Source organism: Macaca mulatta, chromosome 20 (assembly GCF_049350105.2).
Source record: "Macaca mulatta isolate MMU2019108-1 chromosome 20, T2T-MMU8v2.0, whole genome shotgun sequence".
Classification (NCBI taxonomy): Eukaryota; Metazoa; Chordata; class Mammalia; order Primates; family Cercopithecidae; genus Macaca; species Macaca mulatta.
This window is the reverse complement of record NC_133425.1, coordinates 9,307,852-9,331,866: the sequence shown is the minus strand read 5'-3', so window position 1 is coordinate 9,331,866 and position 24,015 is coordinate 9,307,852. Positions and strand designations below refer to the sequence as shown.

The following is a 24,015-nucleotide window of genomic DNA, read 5'->3' as shown; positions in this document are numbered from 1 at the left end:
CGCTGGGGAAAAGCAATTGGCTGAGAGAGGTAGAAGGGCTTAGAGAATTTCCAGGTTGACAGTTAAGTTTCTAACTGCTCCGCTGCCTTCTTGGGTAGCGAGGGAATCTTGTTAGGGGTCAGGACCGGACTAGGCATTATAGAACTTGATTTGGTGCCTCCAAATGGTGATATGGGCTTTATTTGTCCTGGGTTCCTTCTCCTGTGAGGTAGAGGCTGATACCACTGGGACAATACCTATATGAGACCAGGTATGGCCTAGATCCCTGGCTTCAAAAGGCGAGATGACCTAGTAGACTAAAAAGAGCATCTTTACGCTCAGACATACTGAAATTGAACTCACATTTTGATTCTCAAAGGCCTTCTCTGAGCTTCGGTGTCCTTTTCTGAGCAGCGTGCTTAATAATACATCCTTCACAGGGTCACTTGGTGAATAAATGAAATGCTGTCATCAAATTACCTAACACTGTGCTGGGCATAGATTAAACATTCACACAATGGTAATTTTCTGACCCATCCCTTTATAGAACTGGAGACCGTATATCGCTGAACAGACTTGGATCTTGACTCAAACCTTAGGAACTCTACAGATGGATCTAGGCTTGTTCACCTCTCTCACCTTCAATTTAATTTCCTGGCTTTCCAGCTTCCTTCCTGCCTCCTTTATTTCCACTTAAAGTGTGCCTATCTCCTGATACTGCTTTCTCTACACTCTGACATTCCCAAACCAGGCTTTGCTTTATCATAAACCCTCACCCTGCTATTCCTGTGATAGAATCGATCCTTTCCTTTTTCTGTACTCCTTAGCATACGTCTCTGTAGACAACAATAAGCAGTTGCTCTGCTCAGAATCACTTAAGACAGTGCTCATTAACGTGTGTTTGGTGGGATGTCAAGAATGCCTGTACTACCTTAACCCCAGCTCCATGCAGGCTAGACACCTAAATTCAGGAAAGAAAGTTTCAGCCACTGTCTTTTGATGGAGGAGAAAAAAGTGTACCTCATTTATTAGAGCTTCCTAGAGCACAAGAAACAAAGAACAGACTCACATCTCAATAGATTATTTCAGGGCGAGAAAAATGTCCTCTGAGTCATCAGGCATTATGGTGAAGGGAAGTTTCTTTCTGATTGCTGAGGACGAGTTTTCCTGGTGCAAAAAGAGAGAAAGGTCATCCCATTTGGAAAGGATGGGATGTGCAGACACAAAGAGACAGGTTCCAAACAGTTTTCTGCGGTTAAAGCACAAAATATGTTGAAGGAGATGAGCCTGGGGAAGACAGTGGTGCCAGATGTTGAACAGAATAGGTTGGAAGAACAGAGGCAAAAAAAAAAAAAAAAAAAAAAAAAGTATATATAATATATACATATACCCAGTAGGAAACTGCAGTGAATATTCACTGTGCCCTTTTGCAGGAATTCAAAAGGGACATCAAGAACATTCCTTAATTATTCCAGGATCAGGGACTAGAACTCCTCCTAAGATAAACCTATTATAGACCCCATTGCTACAGAGCAGGGCTCCCTCAGGTTACTCTGAATGAAGGGGAGAAAAAAATTCTTGGAACAAGTATTTTTGACTAAGGGTGAACCAAGCTGAACTACTCCCATTGTTACGGTCCTATTTAAAAGGCACAATTCACCATGAGTTCAAAGCATATCTTCATTCAAGGTGACAGCTCAGCGATGAATTCTGAGAGACGTTAACAGGAGGAGTTACGAGGAACATAGCGAAGGAGTTAAAATTTGAAGGAAAAAAGGACTGGGGATTATATGGTCTTGAACTATGGAAAAGGTTGAAATGCATTCAAGAAAGCAATAAAGACTAGTGAACCAGAAACTCCCTGCTCACTTATGATAAAATATCTAGTTAATACCAAATAAAAGATTCAAATAGACTTGTTATGGTTCTTTAGAAAGTCTCTCTAAAATAATGCCTATATCCCCCACACTTTTTTTTTTTTTTTTTTTAAAGCACTTTCACAAATAAAGTGTTGCCTTTAGGAAGGAAGATTGGCTATGGGGAGTAAGCCGCTTAGCTAGAATGAAAAAGATATGAGAGGAACATAATTCCTGAATTTGGAATTGTTCTTAGACACTGCACTAAGCATCCTGCCTTGCAAACAAGACCCGCTGTTTATTTTCTGTAGGAATTCATGGGCCACCCTGAGCACAAATAAATGCACACTGGTTTAGTGGAAGAGATGAAAAATCATATTTACATTTGCAGTAAAGGGTGAATAGTGCTCTAAAAGAACAGGCACTTCAAGAGCACAGAAGAGGGAGTGAGTGCTCAATGACTGGGAAAAATCAGGAAGGCGTCTTAGGAGAGATGACATTTGGGCTAGTTCTTGAAGGGTCAATCGGAGTTCACCAGGTTGGAGAAAGACTTTCTGCTTGGGACGTATGGCTCAGTCCACTGCAGAGGGCAGGTGACGAGAAAGCATCCATGAAGTAGGTCTTAGAGTAAACGAGAGTTTATAGGCTGTGAAAAATACCAGGGGTCTACCAAACTGAACACCAACGAGCATTTATCTTCTTTCTTTGTCTATGATCCAACCACTGTTGCTTGCAAGAAGTACATATCTGAAAGGGGATTCGAGGAATGTGGATAATTTCCAAATCATAAACACAAGCATGAATCAAAGCAAGCCCAGTTCCTCTCTCATTAGAAAAAAGAAAGAAAGAAAGAAAGATAGAAAGAAAGAAAGATAGAAAGAAAGATAGAAAGAAAGAAAGAAAGATAGAAAGAAAGATAGAAAGAAAGAAAGAAAGAAAGAAAGAAAGAAAGAAAGAAAGAAAGAAAGAAAGAAAAAAAGAAAACCTGTAAATGTTCATCCTCTCTGTATTTGTTTCCAGGGTTGCCATAACAGATTACCATACACCAGGCAGCTTAAGGCAACAGAAACCTATTCTCTCACAGTTCTAGAATCTAGGAGTCTGAAACCACAGTGTCACCAGGTTGGTTCCTTCTGAAGACTCTGTGGGAGAATCTATCTCCTGCCTCTCTCCTACTTCGTGGTGCCTGCTGCAGTTCTTAGAGTTTCTCCACCTGTGGCTGCACAGGCCCCTTGCTCTCTGTGTCTCTCTCTGTATTTTCTCCTTTTCTGTTTCATAAAGACACCCATCATTGGATTTAGGGCTCACCCTAAACCCAGCATTATCAGGTCTTGAGATCCTTAATTCCACCTGCAGAGTCTCTATTTCAGATATGGCCATATTCACAGGTACTGAGGATCAGCACCTATCTTTCTTTACAGCCACCATTCAACTTACTACACTCTATTTTATTTTTTCCCAAAGTTCTCTCTTCTGGAAAGAAGTTGTCCCTACCACTTAAAAGAGTGAAAAGGGACAGTACCAATAATTACGATGCCCAAAGTAGAAGAGGGCATTTCTAGAAAGCAGAGATTGAGGCAAGGATTACAGTAATGATACTCTGAGAGTTGAAAGCCTAGGACAACGACGGTTGTTGGGGGAAACGAAGGGAAGGCAGGGAAAGATATGAGGTAATGCTGTGCATTGCATTTCACTGCTGAGCACTACTTTGTAAGTGCTGCACAGAGGCAAATCAGGTATGCTGAGCAAGCCTGGTGGCCAGCAGAAGGGATGTTCACAGAAGAGTGTTGCAAGAAAGATCTACAATTAGGAGAAGGGTCTATAAAAGAGAAACGAGGAGGAATTTATTACTCTAGCTTCTTCTATCCCCTGTTTCCCTTTGGTCAAGTTTCACTCCATGGAGGACCGATCTTCCACACTTCAAGGTTATATCATCTGCCCTTGAACTTCCCTCAGGTAGCCGGATCCCATACCTCACAATATTGCAGTCCATTCAAGATCAGAAGTAGACAGCTGACTCAACGTGGTTCAGCCTACTGGAAGTGAGGATCATCCAGGTCCAGGGCTTCAACCTTGACCCCAGACAACTCAGGGAAACTAGCTAGGGCACCAGCAAAGATGACAGTCAAGAGGTCCAGAATGTGGGTGGTAATTTTCCAGGGAAGGAGGCTGTAGGGAGAAATCCAAGAAGGCTAATGTTTTGTGCCTGATATTAGTATTAAGACCGGGAAAAATATCAGGGCTCTACCAAACTGAACACCAAAGAGCATTAATCTTCTTTCTTTGTCTATGATCTAACCACTTGGCTTCAACTGTTGGTGAGTTCACATAGACACTTTTTATGTCAGGAATTTGCTGTAAATACTCAGTATGTTTTACTTTTAAAGGTGGTGTGAGAGCTGTAGTAATATGGAGAAAAAAGGGAGTTAAGAGATTTAATTAGCTAACAGTTTCCTTTCATAGCATAGATGCAAATCTAAAAAAAGAAAAATAAATACCCTTGACTAATTGGTTTGAGGAAATGCATAATAATTTGTTTTGTAAAGCAAAAAGTAAGCAATGAAATGATATGTATATTGTTCACCTGAATTATTTACTTTTATTTTTTTAAATATTTTTTGCTTAACTAGCAGAGAGGGAAGAAAGAAAAATAGCATCTACCCAACCCACGCTTTTTATTATATTTTTTAATGGTGAATCTTGCTAGAACCATAATGAAGCTCTGGAAGAAATAAAAACTTATGATCAGAACAAGCATTATAGACATTTATGTAAAACTGGAAGTGAATAGTATTTTCCCATCTGTTACTAATTCATAACCGGATTCTCTCTGGTATTGTGACTGAAGTACATTTTTATAATTCATTTCTTGGCTTCAACTGTTGGGGAGTTCTCGACTTTGTTAATTTCACAACATCAGATGTTCATGAGGAAGTTACCATTATGACTCACAGTCAACATGTTATCAATTCCAAGAGGGAAGGATGTTAGCCAGATAAAGTGGTGAATCAGAGGTTTTAAAATAGAGCTTTATTTCTAAACACCCTATGTTCCAGGAAACTATTGGGGAAACTAGGAAATGGCTCTGGGGCTGGATTTAAGGATCCCATAGGCACAATCACAGCACACCAGGCCATCCCATGATCCAACAGCCCTGTCAATCCCTGTGGGTCACACGATGCCAAAACCCATTAGCTACTCATTAGCAAAGGTGAATGAACGTTTGACAGAATAGAAGCAATCTGCCTGGGAAGTGGGGAGATAGGAAAGGAGAGAAAGAGAGAGAGATAGAGGAGAGAGAAAGGGAGAAGGTTGGGGGGAAGAGAGAGAGGGAGAGAGAGACTGAAAGGATGGTGGAGGGAATTCCAAGCTTAGACAGTCCCACACTTTGGCATTCTAATCTAGAACAACTTCATAACTAAGACTAAAGGGAAATCACTATTTCTTAATAATAACAACCACAAGCAAAGATTTCTGTAAGCCCAAAAGTTTAAAAGCAGAATGTTATTTTAAGCAATCTGCTGTTCGGCTAACATTTGTGAGATACATAAAGGAAGACAAAATTAGACTGAACCTAATCAAGATTTATTGTATTTTTGCTCAGTCCGTTGAGTTTTTAGCACAGCAAATGTTCTTTTTGTTTTTTCCCCTATCATAATTTCATTTTCCAGATTAATTTCTGTATCTTTGCTTATATGTTGCTAAGTAGAAGCTACAATACTTTTACCATGGAAACATTTGTTTGGTTATTTGATATACAAACATAGTCTGAAACAACAAATATAAAAGAAGACATATGCACCTATGACATTTCCCAGAACATGAATCTTGTCTTATTGAAATGAACTGAATTCATTATTTTTGGACGCTCTATCCTCTTTCCTCTAGTTATTACTGAACCAAAAAAGGTTTAGCTGGTGTAAGAAAATTGGTACAGCACTTTAGAAAAGCACAGTTATTCCCAATGCAGAAACTTTAGAAAAGCATAATTTCAAAATGAGTCAAATTTAAATTGTCTGACACAGTTATTCCAAATGTAAAAACTCGTCCTGAGGAAATAATCCTCCTTTGAAGGAAATATTTTTTACTCAAAATTATTGACCGCAAAATTGTTAACAATGGGGAAAACTTCAAAACCACCTCAGTGAATCACCATGATTATGAAAAATGAGGGAAGCTCATTCATTAGGCCAGTCGCCATTTATTTTTAAATTATTTATTTATTTGTTTTTTGAGATGGAGTCTTGCTCTGTCACCCAGGCTGGAGTGCAGTGGTGCAATCTTGGCTCACTGCAATCTCTGCCTCCCGGGTTCAAGTGATTCTCCTGCCTCAGCCTCCCGAGTAGGTGGGACTACAGGCACGTGCCATCACGCCCAGCTAATTTTTTGTATTTTTAGTAGAGACGGGGTTTCACCATGTTAGCCAGGATGGTCTCAATCTCCTGACCTCATGATCCGCCCATGAGGCCTTGGCCTCCCAAAGTGCTGGGATTACAGGCGTGAGGCACCACGCCTGGCCTTAAAATTTATTTTTATGAATATTGTGTGGTATTAGGGAAAGACTTCTCAGAGGAAGATTAGTATGGCCAGTTAGATGAGGATACCCTAAAATTGATCTTTTGCCAGCAGAGTGCTCTCTGGTTATGAAAATGGAAATTGGAAAGAAAACAAGCAAACAAATAAACCAAACCAAAAAAGCAAACAAAAAAATTCTGTTACAGTTTTCAGACCTGGTCCTGTTTTTTCTGAGTTCAACTTTTGCAGGCTATTCAAACAAAATACAGTAATAACAAAAATATTAAGAGTAGCAACAAAAGTTTTCTTCAAGTACTCTATAATAAACCTATGACGTCTGTACGATTCTCATTTTGCAGGTGAGAACACTGAAACCTAGAAATAGTCAATCACACTTCTGAGTTCTCACAGTTATTAACTGGTTGGATAAAGCATTGGAGTTCAGGTTGGTTTGACCCCAGACCTGCGTGCTTGTGCCAGCAGTATTTAATATGCTCCTTAAGGTTAAAGTTAGAGAGGAGACGATTACAAAATATTAAGAAAGATGATCCGTAAGTGTGAAAACCATGAAAAAAAATGAAAACAGAAACTAAGGACACTATGAGTTCTGAGATAATCAAATACTCTTTGGAAAAGGGAAAAATTGATGAAAATTTTCAGTAAGACCTTCTATATTCAGCATCTTTTATTAGGGTTTGTAACATTATCTCCAATGACAGCAATGGCAACAAAAACATAGAAATAATAAAAATGTCCCTCCATAGGGGATGGATGGACTCAGTGTTGTTTTATCAACGTGATAGGAAATTATGCAGATATTAAAAATTATCATATAACTGTGTGGAAATACGAAAAATATTTTTGATCAACTATGAAATGAATAAAGCAGAACATAAAATGATATGGGCAATATTAATGCCATCTTCTAAAAATGTGGGCCTATGCTCAGGGACTGGGGTAAGGCATTTAGAAGTGAAAATAATTATGTTTTGGATAATATTTCTGTATTACAATATAATTGGGCTATTATATCTTTCTTTCAATAATAGACATAAACACACACATCTTTTAGGTATCATGAGTTTCATATCTTTGCTCATTTTAATATGTAGAGCTCAACAGAATAAAAGAATAAATTCTATGCATCCATGCAAATGGAATAGAATAATGAACCCATTGTATTCATTATACAGCTTCAAAAATTATTAACTTTTTTTTGCATAAGGCATTTTTATTATTGCAAAACTAATATGAAGTTTGGGAAAAAAAATAATCCTGGAGATCATCACTAAACCTGGGGAAGAGTGTTGTGTTAGAAATTGAAAATCTATTGACTGATTCCACTTGGAAGTTGTCACTCATCTTGGCCCTCCATTTGAGCCAAAATAGGTAGGTGTTAAGGGTTGAGTTCAAAAAAAAAAATAGAAGAACGACAAGAGAAAAACACTAGAAATCTGTGCCTGGTTGTCAGAGGGAGATAATTAAGTGTAACATGAATCAGGGAAAATGATGTCCACCACCAGGCCCTCGAGGCCTCCCAGAGGCTGATCCAAGATGACAGGTTAAAACCATGAGTGAAGTTAAACATCACCAAAGGGCATAACTACCTCAGCACCTGGTGAGTAAATATGATTCAGACACATGCATGTGTCTGAGATGCAAGTAGAGAATGATTTAGACTAAAGGAAAGTATTTTAAGGACTATAACTAAATACCCCTATGAAATAAATTGGGAGTTCATTCATTAACTGATCTGTTTATCCATCTCTCCAGCTATTCATCCATCCACCCACCCATCCATCCATCTACCCATCCATCCCTCCGTCTGGCCAGTCAGTCAATAAATCATAATTTTGCAGAAAACGAAAGACCTTCAGAATGTTTGGAACATGTAGTACAGTGTTAGTGTAGAAAGAGTCTTAAGTGTTAAGAAGAGGCTTTGTCTAAAAGTTTAGACTTTACCCTGAGCCTGATGGAAAACAAATTAAAAAGTTTTGAGCAGCCAAGTGACAAGATAAGATCTGCCTTTTAGAAGCAAGTGGCTAGTAATTAGCATATGGTCATCAAAGGGCTGCAGACTTTAATTTCCCAGAGAGGCAAATAGAAAAGGGGAGTGTCTGAGCTGTCTGACCAAGCCTGGAAAGAAACATTCTAGCAGATTTTCTGTCAGTGGGGCTTCAGGGCCTCCAATTATTCCAGGAAACCACGCCTTTCTTTTTTAATAATAAATAACCATCATCTATCAATCAGGCATTTAATCTAAAAGGTTCAGTTGAGCTGAGCCACTATTTTCCATAGTCAATTTTAACTACTATTTTAGATTCACATCAAACGTGTCACTAGGGTTGACACAACAGCATAGAAGAGCTAGAACAATGCTAAAGAACAATCAAATCCCTATTTTTCCCACAATGATGACACTATCACACCCTTCCATGGTGTATCTGTTTAAGAAATAAGTAGGACAAATGACAACGGACTGCTTTCCAAGGTGGAGCCAAGTCACCTGATTTCAACTCTGCAGACTTTTTGCAGATTTTCAAGAAAAGTGTAGAAAATTCACACTGCCACAGGTTCTTTCCTCTCCACTCACCAAACTCTCCCTAGCAGTAACCCAAAAATATGACAGCCAAATATCATCTATGTTAAATTACTTTTTCAATAGTAGATGATTTATCGTTGATTAGGTAATTAAATCAAATACAAGTGGCTGAAAGTAAATCTATTTTTATCATCCCTGTAAATTAAAAGTTCCGCATCATAAAAAATCATGACCATCTTGAAAATGACTAGTCAAGCGCCTTTTAGAGGCAAGCAGGATTTATTGTCAATTAACGTATTGAACTGTATAGTCAGCATAACCCTGTGTTCAAGACTTTTAAAATTATTGGCTTCCGCTTCCGAGCTGCTCCTATCATGGTAATGAAATGTATCTAGCTATTCTCATATTGAACAATTCCGTAGGTTGGGTTTATATCTCACTATAACAACATTTCATTTTATTATTTTCTTCAATCCTCTGTAATGAATACAAATACATCCTTTTTTCCATCACGAGTTTATCAATTTTCATTGATTTGCCTATAATGAATACAGTCAGAAAAAGAAAGGCAGACAGATCATATCCATTAAAGAGTCTTTAGCTTCAAAAGTTTATCTGTGGCATTGTTTAATCTAAAAAGAAAAAGAAAGTCATCAGGAAACTAATTAAAAAGAAACATTACTTTCAGGCCTGCTTATACACAAGAAGTCAATAATTATTGCATAAAGGGACTGAGGAGCTATTACCCTTCTAGAAATTTTGCATTTGCATCCAGCCCACTTGAAAAAAATAAAATTATTATTCCTATCAAATATTTAGGGCATATGGATAATCACATTATCTATTATAATGTTGTACCTCTTTCAAAGTTAATAAAGGTCAACTGGAACTGTAAAAGCTAAGATGCACTTATAACAAGTTCAATTTTTATAACTAGTTACATTTGACAGCTTGTGCACATACATTTTTTTTGTGGCAAAACTCTATAAACCCACACTGGCTCTGTGTCAGTGAAAAATTCATGTGTGTTTCTCGTTGTACATATCTTTATCTGAAACATGATTTTGTCTGAGGTTCTTCCCATAAGGAATGATTTTCTGTTCTATTAGTTCTATTATAGTCTATTAGTCCATTTTGCATTGCTATCAAGGAGTACCTGAGACTGGGTAATTGAAAAAGAAAAGAGATTTATTTGGCTCACAGTTCTGTAGGCTGTACAAGCATGGCTCCAATCTGCTCAGATTCTGATGAGGCCTCAGGAAGCTTTTACTCATGGTAGAAGCTGAAGTGTGAGCAGGTGTGTCATATGCCGAGAGGGAGCAAGACAGGAGGAGGTATCAGACTCCTCTAAACAACCAGCTCTTGCATGAGCTAACAGAGAACTCACCTATTACCATGGGGAGGGCACCAAGCCTTTCATGAGGGATCCACTCCCATGACCCAAGCATCTCCGACATTAGGGATCTCCTATCAACATGAGATTTGGAGGGGACAAATATCCAAACCATAACATCTAGATGCCACTGAATTGGGAGCTCAGCAAGGCAAGTGGCTTTCCCAAGATCACATTGCTCATGTGAGGTAGTCTGGAAGCTGAGTTCAGATATTGGACTCCAAGCCAAGTGTTCATCCCGCTTCCTTGCAAGGCAAGGAGCAGGATTTTGCCAGAGCGAGGGCACGTATCCCCGCTTTCCTGCAGATGAGGACTTGAAGTGAAGGCTACAAGATGCCCACATTTATTTTTTTCTCGAATTGCTTTCTCCTTTAGCTTGGAGAAGCACATCTCAAAGTTAAAGAAGGGTTAGCTGGGAGTGAAAAAAATCACTCATTTTCCTGGGGTATGCAAAGAAAGCAGCCATAGCAGGGCGGAGGATATTAGAGATGTGTCTGCAGTCTCTTCAAAACTGTTTAATCTAATCCTGTTATAATCAAAATCCAAATGACGATGCCTTCAGTGACATTTCATGGCCCTGTAACCATTGCATCTGTTTGGGCTTAGCGTTTGCATCCCCATGTGGTAGTGTTTTTTGGTATAAATCAAGTAATTCCATAGCATTTTAGGAAGGAGAAAAGTTTATGAAATACCAAAGTATTCCAGATTTTCTTCTTGCTCTTTCATTATTTGGAGTTGATAGGAGTACCTTCCCGAGAAGAACAGCTGGAGCTCCCAATTTCTTGTGCAGGGGCACAAGAGGCTGAACCTGAAGCCAGTTCAGATATTAGAATTTCTTGCATGCAGTAGAGAGTTTACCTTTGACCAAGCTACTGATTGCTTAAGGTTTCCTAGTTAGAGCATAAGACACATAAACTGTCTCATTTAGGATGACTATGAAGTTGGTCACTCAAACAGGGCCATGAAGAGTCCAGGCATAAACTGGGACTATCCCAGACAAAACTGGATGCATGTTCACCCTTCTTATTCTTCCCCATATATTTTGCCCTTAACCCATAATAAGTGCTTAGTACACTTTGTTGAGAATAAGTTTTAATTTTTGTTCGGGTAGAACTTGATAGTCATTATATGGCCTGTGGAACGCCGGCATTGACATTATCTGGGAGCTTGTTAGAAATACAGAACCTCACACCCCACTCCAGAGGTATTGAATCAGAACCCGCATTTTAACAAGATCCCAAGGAATGTCATTTGAAAGTTGAAGCTTGACAAACAATGAAATATGACGTATTGGAGTCGGCGTAGTTTCTAGTGAACTTTGGTTAAATGTCTTTAACTTGGCTACCCATTACAATAATCTGAGCCATTTTGAAAAACATACAGATTCACCATTCCATACGACCCAGTATTTCCACCCCTTGGAGTACGATTTTTTTTTTTTTTAAATACTATCATGCCTGTGCACAAGGAGATATGTTCAAAAATGTCCACTGCAACATTGCAAAAGTCAAAACTTGGGAATATCTTAGATGCCCATCAATAAAAATGTGGATAAATAAACTGATAAATTCAAACAAGAGAATATTATATATCTGTGCAAACAAAGGACCTGGTACTATCTTCATCAATATGATTATATCTCAAAAGATACAGTTGTAAGAGTAGAAAATGTGGAAAACTATGTAAAGTTATATCATGTATACAACATTAAAATACTCAGAACATTGCTGTATGTTACATGTGGACATACATCTTTGTAGTAATCATACTCAAGCATAGATGGAAATAGCAAACATAAAATTCAGAATAAAAGTCACCATCGCCGGGGAGGGAAAGGTGTAATGAAATCAGAGAGGGGTAGAATGGAGACTTCCATCATCCAGGATACATTTTATTTTTAAACTTGGTGGTAAATACATAAGCATTTGTTTCATTTTCTATGAATATTGCTTGCTTGTAACAGTTTATAGTAGTAGCTAGAATACAGATTTGCATGCAGATCTTTCTCAACACATATTAAATGAAAGTAACCAGGAACAAGGCCCAGGAGTCAGTGTGAGCACCCAAGTTGATTTTTATGGGCAACCAGATCTGTGGTGCTGATGATCTCCAAGATGATTTGAGAAGAAAAACATGCATAGTTCTATAGTAAGATATACCACCTCGATTACTTTTAGAGGCAGTGCGTTGCCAAGGAAAAACATGGATTTTGGATCCAGATAAGAATGGAGTTTGAATCTTACTCCAGTTCAGTATGGCTCCAGACAAGTGACTGGATGACTCTAAGCCTCACTTAAGTCATCACAATGTGGAATTGTTTGAAGGACTAAATGAGAACAAATCCTGGCTTACAAGGCAGTCTGCAAATGGTTACTAATTCTCTTATTACAAAATTACAAAACTAAGCTTCTATTGGTGAAGATTTAAACACCTATTCATCCAGCATTCATTTATAGGGTGTCTTCCATGTGCCAAAGACAAAAACCAGGACTGACTCTTGTTCTCAACAGCCACCACCTCAAAGATCATCTACACCAGGGAATTTCAAATCTATGTTCCTGTCTACTGTGGACGACAGACAGGTTCTAAAGAGTGAACACTGTGGTTTTTGAATAAACCCACGTCTTTGAGTAAGGCATCCCTTTGGGGCATACTTCATCTACCGTTATCCGTTTAACTTTATGTTTGATGTGATTCCAGAGGGGCTGCTAAACATGATATTCTGTCTCCTGACCACATGGGCTAGCATGTGACCAAGACTGCACAGTTACCATACTCACCCCTACCAATTGGTGGGCTTGTGATCCTCACTGACCAATCAGAGCTCTTCTCTGGGATTTTTCTGCATGGACACTGGCAGAGAAAAATAATATATTTCCTCTGGGTTCCAAATGAAAATATTCTAGGCCTTAGCTGTTTTAGCTACAGCTTCCTATTTTCCAGTAACGTGGAAAAGGCATTTGCATAGGAAGCGAGAAAGACCAAAGGTAATGACTATTTGATTCCTTGGATCCAATACCATTCTTCCCAGTTACAAGTACAAATACATGCTCTTTTTTTTTTTTTTTTCTTGGCTTAAATACATAAATGTTAGAATTCTTATTTGGCACCAACCAACATTGTCTTGATTAAGACATATTCTAAGATAACTTCTCTCATAACACAATCTGTTTAGTGCCTCATTTAAGGTCAATTATCATTAATTTGCAAAATCATATGACAAAAATCTAATGTTTATTTTATTTAATAGTCCCAAAGTGTTTCTCACTTCTCACTCTATTTGATTAAATAATCTAAGACTTGTGCCCTTCTTTTCTTTTCTTTCTTTCTTTCCTTCCTTCCTTCCTTCATTCCTTCCTTCCTTCCTTTTCTTCCTTTTTTCTTTTCTTTCTCTTTCTTTCTTTCTTTCTTTTCTCTCTCTCTCTCTCTGTCCGTCCTTCCTTCCTTCCTTCCTTCCTTCCTTCCTTCCTTCCTTCCCTCTTTCTTTCTCTTTTCTTTTTTGGAGTTTCACTCTTTTTGCCCAGGCTGGAGTGCATGGGTGCAATCTTGGCTTACCACAACCTCCGCCTCCCGGGTTCAAGTGATTCTCATGCCTCAGCCTCCCGAGTAGCTGTGATTACAGACGTGCACCACCATGCATGGCTAATTTTGTATTTTTAGTAGAGACAGGGTTTCTCCATGTCGGTCAGGCTGGTCTTGAGCTCCCGATCTCAGGTGATCCATTCACGTCATACTCCCTAAGTGCTGGGATTACAGGTGTGAGCCACTGCGCCCAGCAGAATTGTGTCTTTTCACCTATTTAGGAGATGCATTTCATTGCTAGGAATAGAGATTCATCTATAGTGGTTTGATCACACAAGAATTTATTCATTAACATAAGAGTAGTCTGAGGATAGGTAATTAGAACACTTACAGTGGCTTCACAGGGTCAGCTTAGATCCAGGGTAGCTTTCATATTTTTACTTTGTTAATCCTAACACTGATTTCCATACACAAATTCTCCTCACAGTCCAGAATGACTGCTGATGTTCCAGCCATCACATCTATATTGTTAGAAGCAAAAGGAAGGAAGAGTGGTTATGAGAGAAGGAGTGATTGCTAAGCTGAGACAGCTTTCAATAGTTAACCTTTTGGTTTTGTTTTGTTTTTTGAGACAGAGTCTCTCTCTGTCACCCAGGCTGAAATGCACTGGTGCGATCTCGGCTCACTGCAACCTCCGCCTCCCAGGCTTAAGTGATTCCCTTGCCTCAGCCTCCCTAGTAGGTTGGATTATAGGAGCCCACCACCACGCCCAGCTAATTTTTGTATTTTTAGTAGAGATGGGGTTTCACCATGTTGGCCAGCCTGGTCTCAAACTTCTGGCCTCAAGTGACCTACCCGCCTCGGCCTTCCAAATTGCTGGGATTACAGATACAAGCCAACGTGCCTGGACAGCTTTTAAAAAATCCTACACAACACTTCCACTTAGATCTTATTGACCAGAATTGTCCATGAGGTTAAAAAATGGAATCTTTGAACTTATGCAGTGTTGTTCTCTACAAAATCACATTCCTTTGCTAAATAAAAAAGATGGACCAGAGATGAGGCAGTCAGCTAGCCATATCCGTCAACCTTTCCAAATCAGTGTGGATCGTTTTAGCTTTCGAGTGTTTATCCCTGGTCAAATCACACCAACATCCTTGCATCCTCCTCAAAGGAGGGTAAATTAATATGATCTATGTGGCCCAATTGGAGGGAAGTTTCGAGAAATTTTTTTTTTATTTTTCCATAATAAAAGAAGGGGGGTTCGCATGGGAGTGTGGGAGGACAGAGGGGTGGCCCTAGTTATAAAATGATGAGGAGGTCCCAGGGAGTGCTTTCTGGGGGAGGACACACCTGTGTTAAATCTCAAAGGAGAAATCTGGACTGGGAGGACATTCCTAGACACTGCAAAGTGTATAATGGGAAGTGAACGGAGCTAAGTTTTGGAGCACCTTACTTTTAAAGACTTTCCTTCAGAGGCCATCACACTAGAGTTGGCAAACTTTTTATGCAAAAGACCAGATAGTAAATATTTTAGGCTTTATGGGCATACATTCCCTACTGCAAGAACTCAATTCTGTCTCATTGTAGCAAAAAAGCAGCCACAGACAATAGGTAAATCAATAGGCATGACTTTGTTCTAATAAAACTTTATTCACAAAAACGGCACTTGGCCTCACCCTCCAGTTTACCAACCTCTGCCCTTGAGGAAATTCTAAACGATCCTTCTATTCTCCTTGTAGAAGATGATATTACACAATTTTTGGCATATGAAGAAGCAATCGATAAATAGAAACACAAAAATATGTAGGAAAATCATATTATCTATGCCAAACAGAAAATTGCAGAAATATTTCCTTTTTGCAGATTTTTGTGAATTTTACTAGCTTTTTAAGACTTGCAATATGCCATCTTTTTAGTATTTGAAATAAGTGTCACTTTAATATATAAATTTTCCTTAGTGCTTTACTTTTGCCTTCTTTTTTCTCGTAGAGGGACTCCAAAACTGTATACGCTTTCAGCCCTACAAAAACCAGATCCATTCCTGCCCAGAGTCATGAGAAAACTGCACACTGGGGGAATTGCAAGTAATTTGGTATTGCTCACGTGAAATAGGGAGGTGATTAAAATCACAGTTGGAAGGCCTGAGTCGAAATCCGGGTATTACCACGTATTAGCTGTAAGACTTGGGAAAGTTATTCCCCTTCCGTGTATATAAATATGTATGCGTATTTTTTTTCTGTAGAATAAAGATAAGAACACTTTTGGCCTCAAAGGGTTACTGGGGCGTTGAGATGACACGATCCAAGCACAGGGTTCAGTGTAATGTGTAGTACACAGTGAGGGCTTAATAAATGCTGCTGGTAAAGTGCTGGTAAAGATGAGGACAGTGAGTGGAATAGCGAAGGCTGTGCAAGGGGTCAATGTGCAAATGCCTGATTTAGAGGACCCTTTACACCACAGCAGGAATTTGGACTCTGTCCCGCAGATGATGGGGATACAGGAGTTTCGGTCCAAGCCTGGCTTGCCCAGATTTTCATGAGCTCCTGAAACTGAATCACAACTCTAAGAAAGGAGGTCCAGGGAGCCCAGTTCAGTCAATACCTGCAACATCAGCAGAGTTGGAGGTTTAGGTTTCAAAATCCCTCCTAGGAATGTCTTCCGCTGAGTTATATCACCAGGCATCAGGGGCCCATAGCAGAAGGAAATGAAATGCATCAGTGAAGGCCTGGAAGAGTTCTAAAGCTGGTGTAATTAAAGCTATCTATCATGTCGCTGAGCATGGGAAGGCGGGTTTGGCGATTTGGATCCAAGAGCAGTATCCAGACTAAATCCGCAGGTGTTCCCCAGAACCCCATGTAGAGCTATTCATACCTGCAGCAACAGGACAGGAGACTCCAAGCATACACTGCCCATCTCGTCATTCTTTTACTAAAAGTTCAGTTGGTTTGTGAGAAGGTGAAGCCAGGAAACGTTCCTAGAAAATGTCCAGACACATGGGTGGTATTAGGCATGAAAATTACCAGACCTTGGGGGCCTTGTCTGGATGAGACAAGCAATATCCTTATACTCTCTTGGTGCTTCCGATATTGTAACGTTTAATACAATTGAAATAATAATAATAAACCTTTCTGTGAAACGCTTTGTTAAATATTAGACTATCACCTTGAGCAATTAGCTATATGATAAAGAAGAATATTCCTGTTTTATTCACTTTTCTATCCCCAGTGCCTAGCATTGTGAAGACACACAACAGACTTGTTGATATCTGTTTTATCAATAAGTCAATAATTTTGGAGGCATTGTTTTGGGAGGTATAGGGAGTTAAGTGAGGGAGAATTTTTACCTCGTATTAGTCCATTCTTACATTGCTGTAAGAACTACCCAAGAATGGGTAATTTATTAAAAAAAAAAAAGTTTAATTGGCTCATGGTTCTGTTGGCTGTACAGGAAGCGTGACTAGGGAGGCCTCAGGAAACTTACAATCATGGCAGAAGGCAAAAGGAAAGCAGGCATGTCTTACTTGGCTGGAGCAGGAGGAAGAGAGAAGACGGAGATGCTATACACTTTTAAACAACGAGATATTGTGAGAAGTCACGCGCTATCACAAGATCAGCAAAGGGAAAGTCTACCCCCCACGATTGAATCACCTCTCACCATGCCCTTCCTCCAACATTGGGGATTACCATTTGACATGAGATTTGGGTGGGGACACAAATTCAAATGATACTATACTTCTACCTTAACGAATGTCCCATTAGCCTGTATTATTCATGATTCACTCCTTCACTCATTTATTCACACTATTTTCAAAACTTAAAAAATTTCATTAAGATATAATTTACATGCCAGACAAATTCACTTATCTAAAATGTACAATTCAATGGCATTTAGTATATTTACAGAGTTGTGCATTCATCACCACATTGATTTGAATGTTTCCATTTCCTGAAAAGAAAGTAGGCACTCCTTAGCCTCTACTCCCCTAATCCTTTCAGCCCTAGGAACTCAATGATCTATTTTCTGTCTTTATTAATTTCCCTATTCTGGACACTTCATATAAATACAATTATATAATATGTGGTCCTTCTTGATTGGCTTTTTAAATTTAATGTTATGTTTTCAAGATTCATCAGCATTGCAGAACGTATCAGTACTTAATTTCTTTTTTTGGGGGGGATGGAGTCTGGAATTCGGTGGCAGGATCTCGACTCTCTGCAACCTCTGCCTCCTGGGTTCAAGCAATTCTCATGCCTCAGTCCCCTCAGTAGTTGGGATTACAGTTGGTGCCACCCCACCAGGCTAGTTTTTGTATTTTCACTAGAGACAAGGTTTTGCCATATGGCCAGGCTGGCCTCTAACTCCTGACCTCAAGTGATCCACCAGACTTGGCCTCTCAAAGTGCTGGGATAACAGGCATGAACCATCGTGCTTGGCCAGCACTTAATTTCTTCTTAGCACTGGATAACACTTCTTTGAATGTATATATCCTGCATTTTATTTATACAATCAGCAGTTAATGAACATTTGGGCTGTCTCCACTTATTTAGTATAATGAAACTTTTAAATTTTTTTTGTTTTGTTTTGTTTTGTTTTTGAGACGGAGTCTCGCTCTGTCACCCAGGCTGGAGTGCGGTGGCCGGATCTCAGCTCACTGCAAGCTCCGCCTCCCGGGTTCACGCCATTCTCCTGCCTCAGCCTCCCGAGTAGCTGGGACTACAGGCGCCCGCCACCTCGCCCGGCTAGTTTTTGTATTTTTTAGTAGAGACGGGGTTTCATCGTGTTAGCCAGGATGGTCTCGATCTCCTGACCTCGTGATCCGCCCATCTCGGCCTCCCAAAGTGCTGGGATTACAGGCGTGAGCCACCGCGCCCGGCCAAAACTTTTAAATTCTTAAACGTTGATTGGCATCCACTGTTTTCTGGGTACTCTTCTGGTCTCCTTATGTGAAGATGAGTAAGAGTTGGTCTCTGTCCAGGTAAAAAAATGGCAATCTTCAGTCATGGTTAAGAAGTAGATACTTTGGGAGGTTGAAGAAATCTAGAGAAAGGAGCAAGTATGTTTGCAACTAAAATAATGGAGTCAGATATTAAAGCTAGGTGAGTGGGAGTTTAGTGGGAGGGCTGGGAAGGTGATCAGAGGTAGAGGAGACAGAGTGAGTACATGTTTCCTGCTGTGGTCAACCCCTGTGTTTTTAGCACAGAGCAAGTAGGTCGGGGTGGCCGGAGGTCAGGTAGCATGGTGGGAAGGGGATTCAGCCTGACTGGAGCTTCCCTACTCTAGAATTTGTGGGGAAAACAATACAAAGCAAGTTTCTCACCCACTCGAGAGCCTTTATCATCCAGGTTCTATTCTTTGATACATTAAGCAACTATTTATTGACACTTATTATGCCTACATACTGAAGATAGAGCAGGGAGTAAGAGGATGAAGACAATGTCCTTGCACTCATGGAGGTCACATTTCAGTGTGGAAAAAAAAAACAGATAAAACATGCATGAAAAAGTATATAACATACTTTCCTGTCACATTTTTTCAACATATAAATGATTAGATTATCCTATGTACACTTTTTTTGTTGTTGTTGTTTAGATAGAGTCTTGCTCTGTCACCCAGGAAGGAGTGCAGCAATGTGATCTTGGCTCACTGAAACCTCTGCCTCCCGGATTCAAGTGATTCTCTTGCCTCAGTCTCCTGAGTAGCTGGGATTACAGCCATGTACCACCACACCTGGCTAATTTTTGTAGTTTTAGTGGAGATGGGGTTTCACCATGTTGACCAGGTTAGTCTCGAATTCCTGACATCAAGTGATCTGCCTGTCTTGGCCTCCCCAGTTGTTGGAATTACAGGTATGAGCCATTGTGTCCAGCCTAGAACTTGTTTTTTAATTTGATTTTTTTTTTGCTTGAAGAATATCTTGGCAATTAAACCATAAAAGCATTTAAGCATCCATCTCTTGTTTTTTTGTTGTTGTTGTTTCTGTTTTTGCTAAGCCACATGGCATTCCTGCTAGAGTAAGCATAATTTATTTAAACAGCATTAAGTAACAATCATTTAGTTTTTTTTTTAACCAGGGTTTGTGGTGAGCAATGTTGTAACAAATATACTTGACTACTACCTCTGAAGGTAAGTCAGGAAAATTGGAATCTCAGGATAAAGAATATGTGCATTTTTAATAGTTTACATTGCCAAATTTTGTTTTAGGGAAACTGCAGTGAGCTTACACTCACACCAATAAAGTAAAAGAGCACTGCATATAATACTGAAACATTTTAGATTGAGAGATGAACATGACTTAAGTGTGTATTTTAGGAATATTACATAGAAGTTGCTTCAATTTTAAGGAATGGGTTTGAGGTGGTATCTAAATCCATGTGTGTTGCTATAACAAAACACTATAAACTTGGTAATTTATAAAGAACAGAAATCCATTTACTCACAATTCTGGAGGCTGGGAAGTCCAAGAGCAAGGAGCTGGCAGGTTTGGTGTCTGCAGAGGGCTGTCCTCTGCTTCCAAGATGGCGTGTTGTTGCTGCATCCTCTTGAGAGAAGAAATGCTAGATCCTCACATGGCCGGTGGCAGAAGGGCAAGAAAATTGAACCCTGCATAAAGATTTTTTTTACAATGGCTCCAATCTCTTTATAAAGGAGGAGCCCTCATAGCCTGATCACCTCTTCAAGGTCTCATCTCTTAATCCTATTACACTGGCCATTAAGCTTCAACACCTGAATTTTGGAGGGGACACATTCAAACCATAGCATGCAGAAAGACGGAATGAAGGAGAAACCAGTTTGCAGTTACCTAGAGTGAGAGATGTGGCAGAAGCAGAGGGTGTAGGGAGTGCAGAATCTAGGCATGAGAACTCAGACAGGTTGACTGCTGAAAGGAGGGAATGGAATTTTCAAATGTCATCTTAGGGGTGAAAGGGTTTAGACAAGGGCCCACATTGGAAAGATGGGGAAACCAAGGCCTTGAGAGAGGAATCTACTCTTGACTCCCAGCATCCAGTGTTGTTTCAAGCTTTGCATTCAAATGACAGACTTCAAAACTGCTCGGAGAGCTTACCTTAAATGACTTATATGAAAGCCTAAAGAAACAACAATAAAAAAAAAAATCCCAAACTCTCAGTGTGGGAAATTATACTTGCTTTTGGAAAGAGGCCCTGGACAGAGCTTCCCGTCTGGGGGAACATATGGAACTAGGCGTTCTTTCTGAAGAGGGAATGTAGGTGTGAAGCTGCCAAGGGACCAGACGGCATTCTTGAAAATCACAGGCTTCCTCTGGGTTTCCATCCTTGTAGCAAAATGGGGGTTCATTTGAGGGGTACCCAAGTGAAACCACAAGACCTAGAAGAAAATTGCCTTCAGGTTTCTGGGGCTCAGTTTGAAGACACAGATAATTGTGGCTTCTCTAGAAATTAGATTCTAACAAATTCCACAGCTTGAAGTATGGAACCAAATATCCAATTCTGAAAAACACATTTGTATTAGATCAACACTTTCACCAGGAACATAAAAAAAAAAACGCTTAATATAATAAAAGGCATTTGATAGTTATCAAATCAGCTATACATTGAAGTTGGGGGAGGTTCTGGAGAGAAGGAAAACCTACTGAGTTAGCCCAGCAAACTGGAGAATCTGAGTGGAACGCATCTTCTAAGAGCCAGAGAAATAGACTTGAATGTTTTTCAGTCTTAAAGCATTGTGGAGGCCAAAGAGAAAAGCAAATATGGAGTTCGGAATTATCCAGACATTCTGAGATTCATGTGGTCAAGATTTCAGGAAGAGAGGAAGTTCAAGAACAGAGCCTGATAATCTATGTTAATTTTTCTCTTTAATTATTGGCTAATTTATGAGAGGAGAACAGAATAAGTGGCAGAATCACTGTGCAGAAACTTGCTGCTGGGAGGCTATGTATCTAGCCAAAGGTAAAGAGGAGGTGAGGATTAAGTTTAGGATTCGTTAGAGTGCAGAGCTCTATATGCATGGCAGGCATTTAGTTAGGACAATGGAAAGACCACATCCTAGGGGGAGAGCTGAAGTAAAAATAGAAATGTTCTTAAAACATTACAACATACTTTGGATAATCTTGATTCTTAATTGCATGAAGGTGATCCATTCTTAATTAAACTTTCTGCTAGAAGCAAATAAATACCTCCAAGAGAAAGATAATGCAAATCCTTTATACTTTTCAAAAATTTATGTTGTATGGTATTCATCCAGAAATGATCAGGCATACCAAGAGATGAAGCTGATAGAAAAAAATGGACAACAGAAACAAAACCAGAGTGATTCAGATATTGGATAGTATGTCAAATATGGACTGAAAAACAACTCTGATTAAGATATTCAGAAAATGATATGAGATAGAGAATTTAGAAAATTAATGGGAATATGGAAAAGTTAACTGCAGTCAAACTCTAGAATTGTAAAAATCATTATAATAATTAAATCACAAATTGAGCATATATGAAGAGAGTATTAATGAAATAGAGGGTGTTAGTAGAAGGCATTCAGACAAAAGTTCTAGGAAAAAGGTATTTATTACAAAAAAATAAAAAATAAAAAAGCCCAGAAAAGTGGTAAATGGAGCACAGTGTTTGCTCTAACAACATGTATGTATCTGAGGTATCAGAATTGGATGAAACAAGAAATATTTGAAGAAACAATTACTGAGATGTTCCCCAAATTGTTGAAAGGCATAAACCCACAGATTCAGGAAGCACTACAAACTAAAGTAAGATAAATACAAATACAACCACTCTATATTATATTATAGTCATATTGTTGAAAAATAAAGACAGAAAATTATAAAAACAGAGAAAAAAATCCACATCATATTCAGAGAAATAGTAATAAATATGATAGCCGATTCTTAGGGAAAAAATGCAAATCTGAATGAAACACAGGGAAAAAGCAAATTTCAACCTTGAATTCTATATATACTATATGTTACTATATATATACATGTATATATACATAAAGAAATAAAGAAGGATTTAAAAAATCTGAATATATTTGAATATGTATGTATATAAAATATGTATCTATTTGCTATATGGAAAAATAATATTATCTTATGTGATTTAAACTATATATAGACTGAAAATATATGATAATATGACAAAAGGCAGGAGAGACAGTAAATGGAGATAAAGTATACTAAGGTTCTAACATCAGGAAAGCAATTAAAGCAGTAGCTTATATTTGACTATAGTCAAGGATGCATCCTATAATCTCTAGGGCAACTATTAAAAGAGCAGTAAATGGCGAGGTGTGGTGTCTTATGCCTATAATCCCAGCACTTTGGGAGGCTGAGGCAGGTGGATCACCTGAGGTCAGGAGTTCAAGACCACCCTGGGCAACATGGCAAAACCCAGTCTCTACTAAAAATACAAAAATTAGCCAGGCGTGGTGGCAGACATCTGTAATCCCAGCTACTCAGGAGATTGAGGCAGGAGAATCACTTGAACCTGGGAGGTGGAGGTTGCAGTGAGCCAAGATCGTGCTGCTGCACTTCAGAGCAAGACCCCATCTCAAAAAAAAAAAAAAAGGTAAGGCTCTGTCTCAAAAAAAAAGAGTAGTAAAAGTATGCATAATTATTATGTCAACAGAAGCTGAGATAGAGTAACAAAAATACTCCAACAGAAGTCAAGAGAAATGAGAAAAAGGGACATAGAAGAAATGGGACAAATAGGAAAATTAGTAAGGGGATGTTAAACCTAAATATATCACAAATTATGTTAAATGTAAATCGATGAAATAATGTAATTTAAAGACAAAGATTGTCAGAATTGAATAGATAGAAAGATAGAGATGGGGAGATGTTTCCTGCTTACAAAAACGTTCTTTAGACATGAGGATAAACTGATTTTGAAAATAAAGGCATGGAAAAGATATGCCATGCAAACAGTATCCAAAAGAAAGCAGATATAGCTATGTTAATAGAATTGTGGACCCAAGTGGGATTGTAGCTGGACACAATGGATAGCATCAGCCCAAGGAGAATCTGGGATTTACTTGCTTATTCAACACATGGTTGCTGCATGTCTACTATTTGCCAAGAAGGAAAGCTGTCAGAGACAGGAATTTCAGTCAATAGGAAAACGAGTTGGGAAACATATGTTGAAATAGGGTGGGAGTTATGACTTTTTTTCTTTTTAACTTTTTGAGAAAAGTTCTTTTAAGCTTTTTATTGCTAATTCAGA

At 39.0% G+C, this 24,015-nt stretch overlaps 1 long non-coding RNA gene across 1 annotated transcript; it reads right to left on the bottom strand.

Annotated features, from left to right (window-relative positions):
• Positions 1–350: 350 nt before the first annotated feature.
• On the bottom strand, positions 351–20,874 carry LOC144337943 (uncharacterized). The gene is made up of 6 exons (XR_013411599.1): positions 20,248–20,874; positions 16,682–16,784; positions 14,199–14,328; positions 3,809–4,004; positions 1,049–1,146; positions 351–424 (listed from the first exon to the last, which is right to left on the bottom strand). It is a non-coding gene; the product is annotated as an uncharacterized LOC144337943 (long non-coding RNA).
• Positions 20,875–24,015: the final 3,141 nt, after the last annotated feature.